This window comes from Petromyzon marinus, unplaced genomic scaffold, assembly GCF_048934315.1.
Source record: "Petromyzon marinus isolate PM22_M1 ecotype Great Lakes invasive population unplaced genomic scaffold, UKy_Petmar_22M1.pri1.0 PM_G_Scaffold_59, whole genome shotgun sequence".
NCBI classification, from domain to species: domain Eukaryota; kingdom Metazoa; phylum Chordata; class Hyperoartia; order Petromyzontiformes; family Petromyzontidae; genus Petromyzon; species Petromyzon marinus.
The window spans coordinates 327456-338146 of NW_027423012.1; the positions used below are offsets into that span (position 1 = coordinate 327456).

The 10691-nt window shown below is 47.0% G+C and overlaps 1 protein-coding gene across 1 annotated transcript in view; it reads right to left on the reverse strand.

The window, feature by feature from the left end:
- Positions 1-562, reverse strand: part of LOC142918264 (uncharacterized) — a 33223-nt gene extending 32661 nt beyond the window's left edge. Inside the window, exon 1 of the mRNA XM_076062404.1 lies at positions 414-562. The gene's annotated coding sequence lies outside the window, so the exon portion shown is untranslated. The remainder of the gene's footprint in view (positions 1-413) is intronic.
- Positions 563-10691: the final 10129 nt, after the last annotated feature.

Here is a 10691-nt window from a genome sequence, read left to right on the forward strand (position 1 = left end):
TATTTACGGGTGCCTATGCTGATTAAAGCCACCCACACACACGCACAGCGTGGTACGCCGATCGCTGTCCCACCGCTCTTCACAAAGATCCCCCATATAACCTTAACAGACTGTAGGGGCAAGTGCTGTTAGGGAGCAGCACCTATGAAGGCCGTAACCGCTCTTCACACATGCACACACACGCACACCGTCGTACGCCGATCGCTGTCCCACCGCTCTTCACACACACACGCACACACGCACACACATGCGTCACAAAGTCAGTAGTCTGCGCTAAGATTTATTTCCCGTGTATGTCCCCCTCCAGCCAGCAGCAGCCCTTCCTCCTCTCTCACCTACCCGTCTCAGAGTGCGTCCACCGCCTGAGCCCGAGCCGACCGAACTGACCTCCTTTGTCCGTGTCCGCCGCTCACCTCTGCGGCCGCTGCCGCCGCTGCCCGACGGGACCGAGGGAGATGTTTCTCTCTCTCGCCTTGGGGGACTGTGTCGTCGATCGCTCTCAGCTCCACCCTGCAGGCGTCCCGAGCGCGGACCCTGAGGACGGCTAGCTCCTCTCTCTCTCCACTGCCGCCGCTCCAGAAGGACTCTGCCACAAATTCTCCCTCCTGCACCACACTTATATATGTAGCAAGCCCCTTAACCCCGCCCCCCAACCCCCCTGGGTCATGTGACATCATCCCACTCATCCAATCGAATCCTCTTTGCGGCCGTTAGGAGCGCTCTGGCCGTTGGGGATGGGGGGAGGGGGGAGTCACGTCATCCCCCTGTTGTATATATAGGTGTTATGAAAATTGATGAAAATAATGAGAATTAAATGAAATTTGAAATCAGCATAATTTATCCGAAATTATGTTAATTGTGTAATTATGCGCATAAATTATGCTGATTCGAGAGATAATCGTATTAATTTATGCGAGTGGGCGTGGTTATGATAATGCAGGTCATTATGGATTATAAGGTCGAGCCTCGGTGACGAGGATTGTGTTATGAATTGGAATAATGCAATTAATCGTATGCAGTGACGCAGGCATTGTGAGCGTGAATGAGAGAGAGTCGATTCAACTCTGCTCTTTAATTCCGTATTATCGATAAGGATACGATTACTCTCGATTGAACATTATGAATTATGTGTGTTATGGATTATGTGTGGTGATAGTGTGCTTATGATAGGTCCCCAGGATTCAGATCTCATACACAGAACAATATTATGCAGAATTTCAGGAAGAATCACACACAAACCTTCTGCTTTGATCAATTTTATTTTCTAGCTAACTTTAATTTTTGGATAATATGAAAACTCAATCTCGGGATGTTGGAATTTCAACACAGCGTTAACATGATACCATCACGATTGCGTTGTTTCACCTCGATAGCGGCACCTGTGGTTAATTCCCGACGCGTAACGCAATCGATCAGTTGTTGAGAGAGAGATTAAAAACAAGCGAACTATTCTATCAAAACCTTAACCTTATAATATGCAAACTCGTATTCTTGAATGATTACACAGCACGGCACTCGGTCTTTGATTCGTATCCAATCCTTAACACATTCTGATATGCGAAATTATTATGCTTGAAATCATCAGCACAGTACCACGGCGATGTTCGTTCATTGATTCATCAACGATTATGCAATTAAAGCGTTCGACTGAAATAATTCTGATTGCCTCATCAACGTAACTCAATGGGTGGCGATGTTTTTCGTTATCAGCTAATAGTTGACGCAGTTATCATGAGTCTTGTATGTTTAATGGGAGGGTTGTTGATTTCTTGCGTTGAGCAAACACCTAGGTTGATTTCCTTGTCAAAAAAAATGTTTATTCGTTGTGTAGCAGTGGGGGAGTGAGAAGGGAGTGTGGGGGAGGGGCATACGAACGACTGCCAGTTTCTGTCCACCGCTGGCTGGATGAGTCAGCACGATGCTCGCCGTCGTCGCGCCGATGGGTGTTGAGTGCGGGGCCGCTGCCCTCTCAGCCCTGGTGACGCGAAGTTGCGTGCTGTAGCACGCTGGTGGCACGCTGTTGGCACGCGCTGGTGCTGGTGGCACGCTGGTGGCGCGCTGTTGGCACGCGCTGGTGCTGATGCTGGTGCTGATGGCACGCTGGTGGCGCGCGCTCCCTCTCCTTGAAGATGCGCGAACGCGCCCGTGCTGGTTCGCTGATAGCAGTTTCTCTCCACTGCTGGCTGAGCTGCTGCACGCTCTTGCTTGGCGTTGCTGGCCACGCTCTTTCTCCTTGAAGATGCGCGAACGCGCCCGTGCTGGTTCGCTGACAGCAGGTTTCCTCCACTGCTGTATGACTCACTTTTGTTGATACATCGCGACTCAGCGATCCTCGCTACTCAGCGAGGCTCGGAGCCAGCCGCTCCATGCGACTGCTCGTCCCGTGGACGTCTTGACTCGCTGATCTGTCTTGACTCTTGACTTAACTTCACTCTTTTGAAAATGCGGCTGACCGCTATATTCAAAGACAATTCTCTCTGCGCAGTGGAAAAGGGGGGGGGGCGGGGTCTGTGTGTGTGAGTTCGTGTGTGTACAGATGGCTCCTGCGATAACGATGTTTACCCTGGCGTGAAATTCCTCTCTCGCGCTCTTCGGGAGAGACAACGGTGGTAGGGAGTACCTATCTCTTTATACTTTCGACTTTATATTTCTCAAATACCATTTGGTCCCATGTTCGCCAAGACTCGTGTTTGTAACTACGTCCTCCCGACACCCCTCTCGGGTTACCGAGGTTCGCATTGATATGATGGAGTTATTAGAAAGAAAAATAATTTTCATCCTGAGTTTAAGAGGTCCGTTTCCAGATTGTTGGAATCCATATCCCTTGGTTCTGTAAGGTTCTATAATGGAATATCGTTTAAGGTTAACACGTTGTTATTATTAATATTATATTGCAATTTTCTTTAAAACTTTGTTTGCCTGGTTGCCGTGTGTGGGGTGGGGTGTGTCTCCTCATCAAACCCGGCTGGCTTTTCCAGATGGCCCCTTGTGATAAGGTGTAATTCCTGCTTCTCCGCGCTGTGAGAGAGACAAAGGTGGTCGGGGTTGCTTGGGATATTGTTTAAACTCTTTCGTAAGTTTGCCCGTTCGCCTCATTCCTTCTCGATAACCTTTGATGTGACTCGGTATTTTGTCTCCAAGCTTTGTTTTAACAGTAAAAGTATTAAAGGTGAAAATCATTTGATAGCGAATTCATTATTGGATAATAATTCACTGATGTATCTGGTGGCCTGGTCTTGATTGGAGTGAGCGCGAGGACCGCTAACTTTAGCTTATTCTTGTTATTGCATTTTAAATTTGAACCGTTGTCTTAATCACAAAGGAAAAAAATATATATGGTTTAACCCGTGGGCGTCCTCGTTTCTGGCTTGCGGAGGGCTTCCCTCTGCGTGACCTCCCTTAGGGCACATCAAACTCTTGTTCATCTGGAGATCTTCGCAGATAGCTGCTAACATCCTCGCCTGGAGAGTTTTATTATCTCTTTATTTTTTAATGGTCTGTTTATGATCGACATCTGGTTTTTCGTGTGCCTGGCTTACGGGTTTTATTGATTATTTTTTTGTTTGTTACAAATATATATATAACGCAAATATTATTGTTAATATCAATTTTGGAAAAGGCACATATACAACAGTTTTGTTTGCATTTTGACTGCAGGTATTGTGGTTAATGCAGTGACATGAATCCTTGTAAAAAGGTTTCAGTTTTGTTGCCAGAAAAAAGGGGAAAAACCCCTATTATTATTACAACTTGGCAGGATCTTCCTATGCAAGTCACACGACACTCGGTGAACACAAGTGCAGTAGTAGTAGTAATAAAATGACGAGCTGCATTTCTCCGGGCATGAAGCAATCAGACCCAAGCCGTGCAGATCCGTTCCTGAGAAGGCCATGCCTAGCTCGGTTTTCTCCCCCGGGCCACTGGCTTGACCCCTCCCTTCCGCCCCCCTCCTCGCCATCACGGCGGAGAAGTGATCAGAATTGAAGGTTCAATGCATGTTTGGGGTTAGCCGGTGTTACCCCCCCCCCCCGCAAGTTTTCGTTTTTATACGTCGCTTTCGAGATTTTTCCGCATTCACTTCTTTGAACGTTGAAAACGCGGATCCGTGAGGCGACATAAAGCGACAGACGCCGTTAGCAAACGCGCATCTTCGCCGTGAAGCCACGAGGCTTTCCGAGGGTCGGGCCCCGCTCAGAGTGGCTGGAGCCCACCGGCGTTGGCGAAGTGAGCCATGCGGCCCGTGAAATGATGAGCCGAAATTTACTCGGGCAGAGCTCGCGGACTTTCGTGGGAATTTGTGATTTGCGACTGTGCGTTCGTGTCTGAACTGGCCTGCATTATCACCAGCTGTGGTCTCAACAGGGGTTTCCCCCCGGTGTGTAATAAAGTAAACCTGTCAATTCTAGATACCAAGGTTCTTTGCAAACCCACGGGTTTTTATCACAGATTTGTTCACGAGGCAATTCAGATCTACAAACAGACACAATTTCAACCGACAAAATGGTTTCAAATTAAGCAACCATTGGAAAGTTGCTCTAAATCGAACCAAACAATAAACTAATTTTCAATGGTACAGTATATTTTTCAAGTAATGGTACCCCAAACTTTCGCAGCTCTTAAAAATTCCCTTTTCACACCATCAATAGGTAAACTCACCCTCCCTCCCCCGCGCCAACCGGCATGTGCACCCGCACGTACAACACCTCTATGCTAAGTCGGCCAATCAAATGCTAATTTTTATGCTAATTCCTTTGTCAAGGCACCTTGTTTCCTCGCACACAGCTTAAAGGTTGTGGCCAAAACGTCGTGATTTTTGTTGTTTTATTTTTTACCTACGTGACTTTACCGAATAGAACCAAAGAGTATGGATCCCTGCAGTCACGAAAGCTTCAAATCTCTTTAAAGAAACGTTGCTTGATTCCATGAGGCTGAACTTATGTGTGCATTTGGATGCCTTCTCTCAGCGAGTCGGGCAACCACAAAGAGTATAAACCTGTCAACCTAAAATAACCGTCTGTCACGTTAGACGCGGCTTAAAAACGTGCGTTAATGGAGACAAACTTGTACGTACGTACGTTGAACTTCTTTTGCACCGTATGCAGCCAACCGCGCTAACCAGAGGTGCGGTCGGCTAAATCGCTGCGCGTCGTCCGTGCGGCACAGGGCCCAGTCTACCGCGTGCCGCGGCCTCCCTTCGAGCCGGGAGTCTTCCCGAGCGGCTCCTCCGACGGGAGCGTGCGGCTGTGGGAGGGTGGACCCGACGTCCCCCCGTGCCCACCCTGCGGTGCGGCGGTCAGGCTGCGCTGGACGCCGCCTGGTCCCCCCACAGCCCCGCGCTCGCTCGTGGCCGCGCTCGCTCGTGGCCGCGCTCGCCGCGGAGGCTCCACGCGCGCGGGAACTGTCCAGCGGCACGTGCGTCAGGCCGCGTGCACGCCGCAGTGGCCGGGGTGTTAACCACACCTCGCCCGTTACGCAGCTCGCGGTGCGATCCCGAGGCCTGCGTATTTGGAGTTTTGCAGGCCTCTCTCTCCGCCTGGTTGCGTGGATTTTTTCTCCGGCTCCTCCGGTTTTTCCCTCCGCACGTAGAAAACATCGCGTCGATTATCTTCACAGTGGAACGGACTTCAGCAGCAGGCCGCGATGCCAAGGAGCGTGAAAGGCAGCAGCGGAGAGGCCGGTCGTCGCCGTGCCGGTTTTCTGTCGACGCCAGAAGCTAGCCGCTATGAGGGCGCTGAAGGCGACGGTCTGTCAGCAGCAGCCACGGCCGGTTCTGGATTCTGGCTCGTTCGGGAGGCAGTTACGGGTCGATGATTGGGGTCAAGTCTAGCGAGCAAAGGCACGATCCATCGGCTTGGAGGTGGGCAGCAAGCGGGACAGCCACGGCCGACAATTACCCCGATGGATTTAACCCTGTATGGTAATATACTCCACATGCATGGGCATACCAAGCACTCGCACCATATATTGATAGAAATTATGCTGTTTTAAAACGTGAATTCTTGGGGACTTTTTTTGGGCCATCAGCAATCACGACAATTTCCGTCTGCTTATGACAGCGTAACGTGCCGACTTATCCCGAGATCCACAAACAAAAAATATTTAGCGATCCACCCATGAATCACGATCCACGCATTGGCCACCGCTGACCTGCTCGCGCAACAGAATTGTTAACCGGTATAAAGCAGGAGATGTTTTGTGGACCACTCAAAATCCAGGGCCCCGAACGGCAGCCCCGGCTGCCCCTGGCGATTGTTAACGTACAATCCTTTTCACTTCATTCGTAAAATTAAAGATTTTTTGTTAAACAATGGGCAGTGCCACCCGTTCCTGAGTTTGGTGTTTCTTGACTCCAGGGCGGTGCGGAGCGATCCTGAGAGACGTTGGCAGATGCTGAGACACACACCGCGTCGTCCTCTACCCTGTCCGTGCATCGATCCTGAGAGATGCTGAGACACGCACCGCGTCGCCCTATACCCTGACCGTGCATCGATCCTGAGAGACGCTGACAGATGCTGAGACACGCACCGCGTCGCCCTCTACCCTGACCGTGCATGTCTCGACATCTTAAGGCGTGAAAATAATTTCTAGCCAAGGGGGGGGGGGGGGGGGGTAGGACACCAGTTGGGGGGATGGTTTGACACACAAAGGACGTAGATTTATTTATCCCACATATGCACAAAGTCTTAACAGCTGCAAAAAAACTGTCAATTTGTAATGAACGCCTTTTCAAAGGAGAAGTTTTTCATCAGCAAAGAAATGTCCATAATACAGGTTAACTCTCCAATGAGTGACACTTTTTGACAATACATTCAATGTGTATGTATTATACAGTTTTTCAGTACAAACAATGTTAGAAATAACAATTTTTTTTGGTGTGACATCAAACGTGCAGTGTGCAAATGTGTGACCGTGTGCGTCTATGGATGTCCTTTGTGGTTTCACTTCACGTGGCCTCAACGTGCACATAGCCTGGCACAAGCGCCGTGGTGACGTCACTGCCACTTAGTGGCGAATGGCGGTTCTTGTTGTTGTTGTGTTCTTTGTTTGTACGCGTGGCTCTGGTTCTGTGTCTTTTGATGTCCTTGTCTGTGAGTGCAGAAATTGTGGCACTGTCGGATGTCATCGGTACCATAACGACCTCCCACAATGAGCAAACAGCAGCGATGGGGGAAACGTCGTGAACCAACCGCACTGCATCATCATACCTCGTGACGTTATGCCCTGTGGCAGCTTGTCATTACACTTTGGCTGGGGCCTAGACTTTGACTCAACATTGACAGAAATTATTTACAATGCGTATTTTTATTCTTGGTTCTTTCGGTAAAGTCACCACGTAGAAGGGAAACAATAAAATAATAAAAATCTAAAACAATAAAATGTATCACGACGTTTCGACTGCAACACAAGAAGCAATCATCATCAGGTGTGAAAACCACAGGAATAAATTTGAAAACCACAGCAAGAAAATTTAAAATTTGAAAACCACAGCAAGAAAATTTCAAATTGTTCTTGCTGTGGTTTTCACACCTGATGATGATTGCTTCTTGTGTTGCAGTCGAAACGTCGTGAGAATTTTATTGTTTTATATTTTTATTATTTTATTGTTTCCCTTCTACATGGTGACTTTACCGAAAGAACCAAGAATATGAATCCCTGCAGTCACGAAAGCTTTAAATCAAAATTTAATGCATATTTTGTTTTTCTGAACAAAAATACGAGCGTGTTGTGCGTTGAATCCTAGGGTCAGAGTCTATGCCACACGTGCAGTCTCAAGTTACCTATTGACAACTTTTACTCAGCCTACCCTGTCAAATCCCATCCATGTTCACTTTACTGGACTTCACCCAAGCTCGACTGCCAAGGTCTACACAAGTCTCACAATTTATCGATTAAATCGTTTTCGTGACTGCAGGGATTCATCTTCTTGGATTATTTCGGTAAAGTCACCACGTAGAAGGGAAATAATAAAATAAAAATAATATTTTATTATGTTTTATTTGTATTATTTACATAGAAGGGAATTAATAAAATAATAAAAACTAAATCATCTTTTATTATGTTTTATATGTATTACTTATGTAGAAGGGAAATAATAAAATAATAATATTTTATTATTTTTTATTTGTATTACTTATGTAGAAGGGAAATAATAAAATGAAAACAAAATAAAATATTTTTATTGTTTTATAAATTAATAAAAATAAAACAAGATAAAATAATATTTTATTATGTTTTATTTTTATTTTTTACGTAGAAGGGAAATAATAAAGTTAAAACAAAATAAAATAATATTTTTATCGTTTTATAAAATAATAAAAATAAAACAAAATAAAATAATATTTTATTATGTTTTATAAAGTAATAAAATATAATATTTTATAAAGTTGTATTTTTATTATTGTATTATTTCCCTTTAAGGTGACTGAAAGAACCCACAAGTAGTAGTAGTGGTCTAACAATATTCTATTGTTCACACATCCCACCTGACACAGCAGGTCCATGACTAACACCCTCAGGACGTTGCTGCAAGCCGTAACTGGCCCCGGTGTGCGTGTTGGACAATAGTAATAGGTTTTACCCTTTTAACTGGCACAAAAAACTGACACCTTTATACAAGGCATCATGTCTGCAATAACCACAACACAAGCAGTCAAAATGCAAAAAAAAGACAACTCTGATAATAATATTGGCACTGTCCTTGAATTTGATTGGTCCACACCCGAGACGGCTTTTCTTAGAGCCTAGTCTCCACTGATGTTGGACCAGAAGACGCCAAAAGCTGTACAACACCAGTGGAGACTAGGCTCTAAAGAAAGCCGTCTCGGGTGTGGACCAATCAAATTCAAGGACAGTGAATATTATTATCAGAGTTGTCTTTTTTGTTTGCATTTTGACTGCTTGTGTTGTGGTTATTGCAGACATGATGCCTTGAATAAAGGTGTCAGTTTTTTGTGCCAGTTAAATGGGTAAAACCTATTATTATATCTTGTTACTGGCAAAGGAGGTCTCATAGTGTTGGACAATCTTCCTTTCTCCTCGTTGTGCAAGCATGCCGATGTCTCCATCGCCAACAGCGGGACGGGAAGGGGTGGGACACAATGAGCAAGAGGTGGCGAGTTCCCACCGTCTCAACAAGAAGTGAATGTCACCCGTCGGGGGGGGGGGGGTTTGACGCCGCCACCTGAAAGTAACAACCGTAGCTGCTCGATCTTCTTTGGTCCTTTCGGTAAAGTCACCACCACGTAGAATGAGAATAAAATAATAAATTGATAAAATAAAATAACACAGTAAAAATTCTCACAACGTTTCGGCCACAACACAAGCGGCCTTCATCAGGTGAAGGGACGAGACTGTCTGGAGGACAGCGCTGCAGTGAACACGAGGACAGCGCTGGAGCGAACACGTGTTCGCTCCAGCACTGTCCTCCAGACAGTCTCGTCCCTTCACCTGATGAAGGCCGCTTGTGTTGTGGCCGAAACGTCGTGAGAATATTATTGTGTTATTTTATCAATTTATTATCCTTGCAGTCACGAAAGCTTTAAATCGACAATTTAACTGTAGCTCGAGTTTCATCATCTCGCTCGCTACAAAACCAAACAAGCGCTCGTTCTCATCTCTGAATGCGTCGTTTCTTGAATTGCATCATTTCTGCTGTTGCTGCTGCTTGAAATAGAATGGGCTAATGGAGGTTAAGGGGAGGCAGAGTGTGGAACGAGTCGTAATGGGGAATCATGGGAAAAGTGGCACGCTTGGGTCTCCTGTTAACGTCTTTTTCTGAAATAAAGTGGTTGAAATATTTAAAAAATTACCTTTGAAAAATTGACTACACGGGTAAGAAATACACTGCTAGGTGTTTGAGTAGAGTGCAACAATGGTTATTGCTACACTGCCACCCACAAGGTCAGCCCAACAGCCTATAGCACGCCCATGTGTGGTGGACGTCTGCCCAAGATCCAGGCCGAGGCCTGCTTCACTTGCGAGATCGGGCACATTCCGGGGTCATCTAAATACCCAACTCTATGCGGTACACCGTCACACCGAAACCCTATCAGACCGTACCCACACCACGAAGCACACCGCCCGACACCATTACACAACACCGCACCAACATCGCACGACACCACAATGCCGTGCCACCGCAACGGGGCGTTTCACGACAATTTGTGAGCTCCGCCAACACTCGTTTGAGATTATTACAACGATAAGCCCTGTTAAAATTAAACATTGCGTTTTACCAACCTGTCCACGTGACGCGACCGGAACCGCTGACTTACCTGTGACCGAGGGACACGTCTTCACGTTAACGTGCGCTTACTTACAACGTTACCAACGGACAATCTCCACGCAGTCATCGACCCCGGGAAGCCCGCAGGTTGACAAAGTGCCGTCGAAGCAACTCCATGGACGCCTGCCGCTCCCTCTGCAGCTCGTCGCGCGTCCACCAGAGTCCGGCCTGCAGTTCAGCCAGCGCGCATTTGTAGCGCAGCCCCATCTTCCCGTGCAGGGCCTCCTCCTTCAGCAAAGACTCCTGAGACTTCACTTCCTGTTCCAGCGCCCTCAGCTGCTGCCGCTGCCGCAGCCACGCCGAGTGAAGGTCCCTGCGGCACCGTGACGCCTGGCGCTGGGTTGCACTCACAACCTTCACAAGCAAACACAACCTGCGTTACACTCACAACCTTCACAAGCTAACA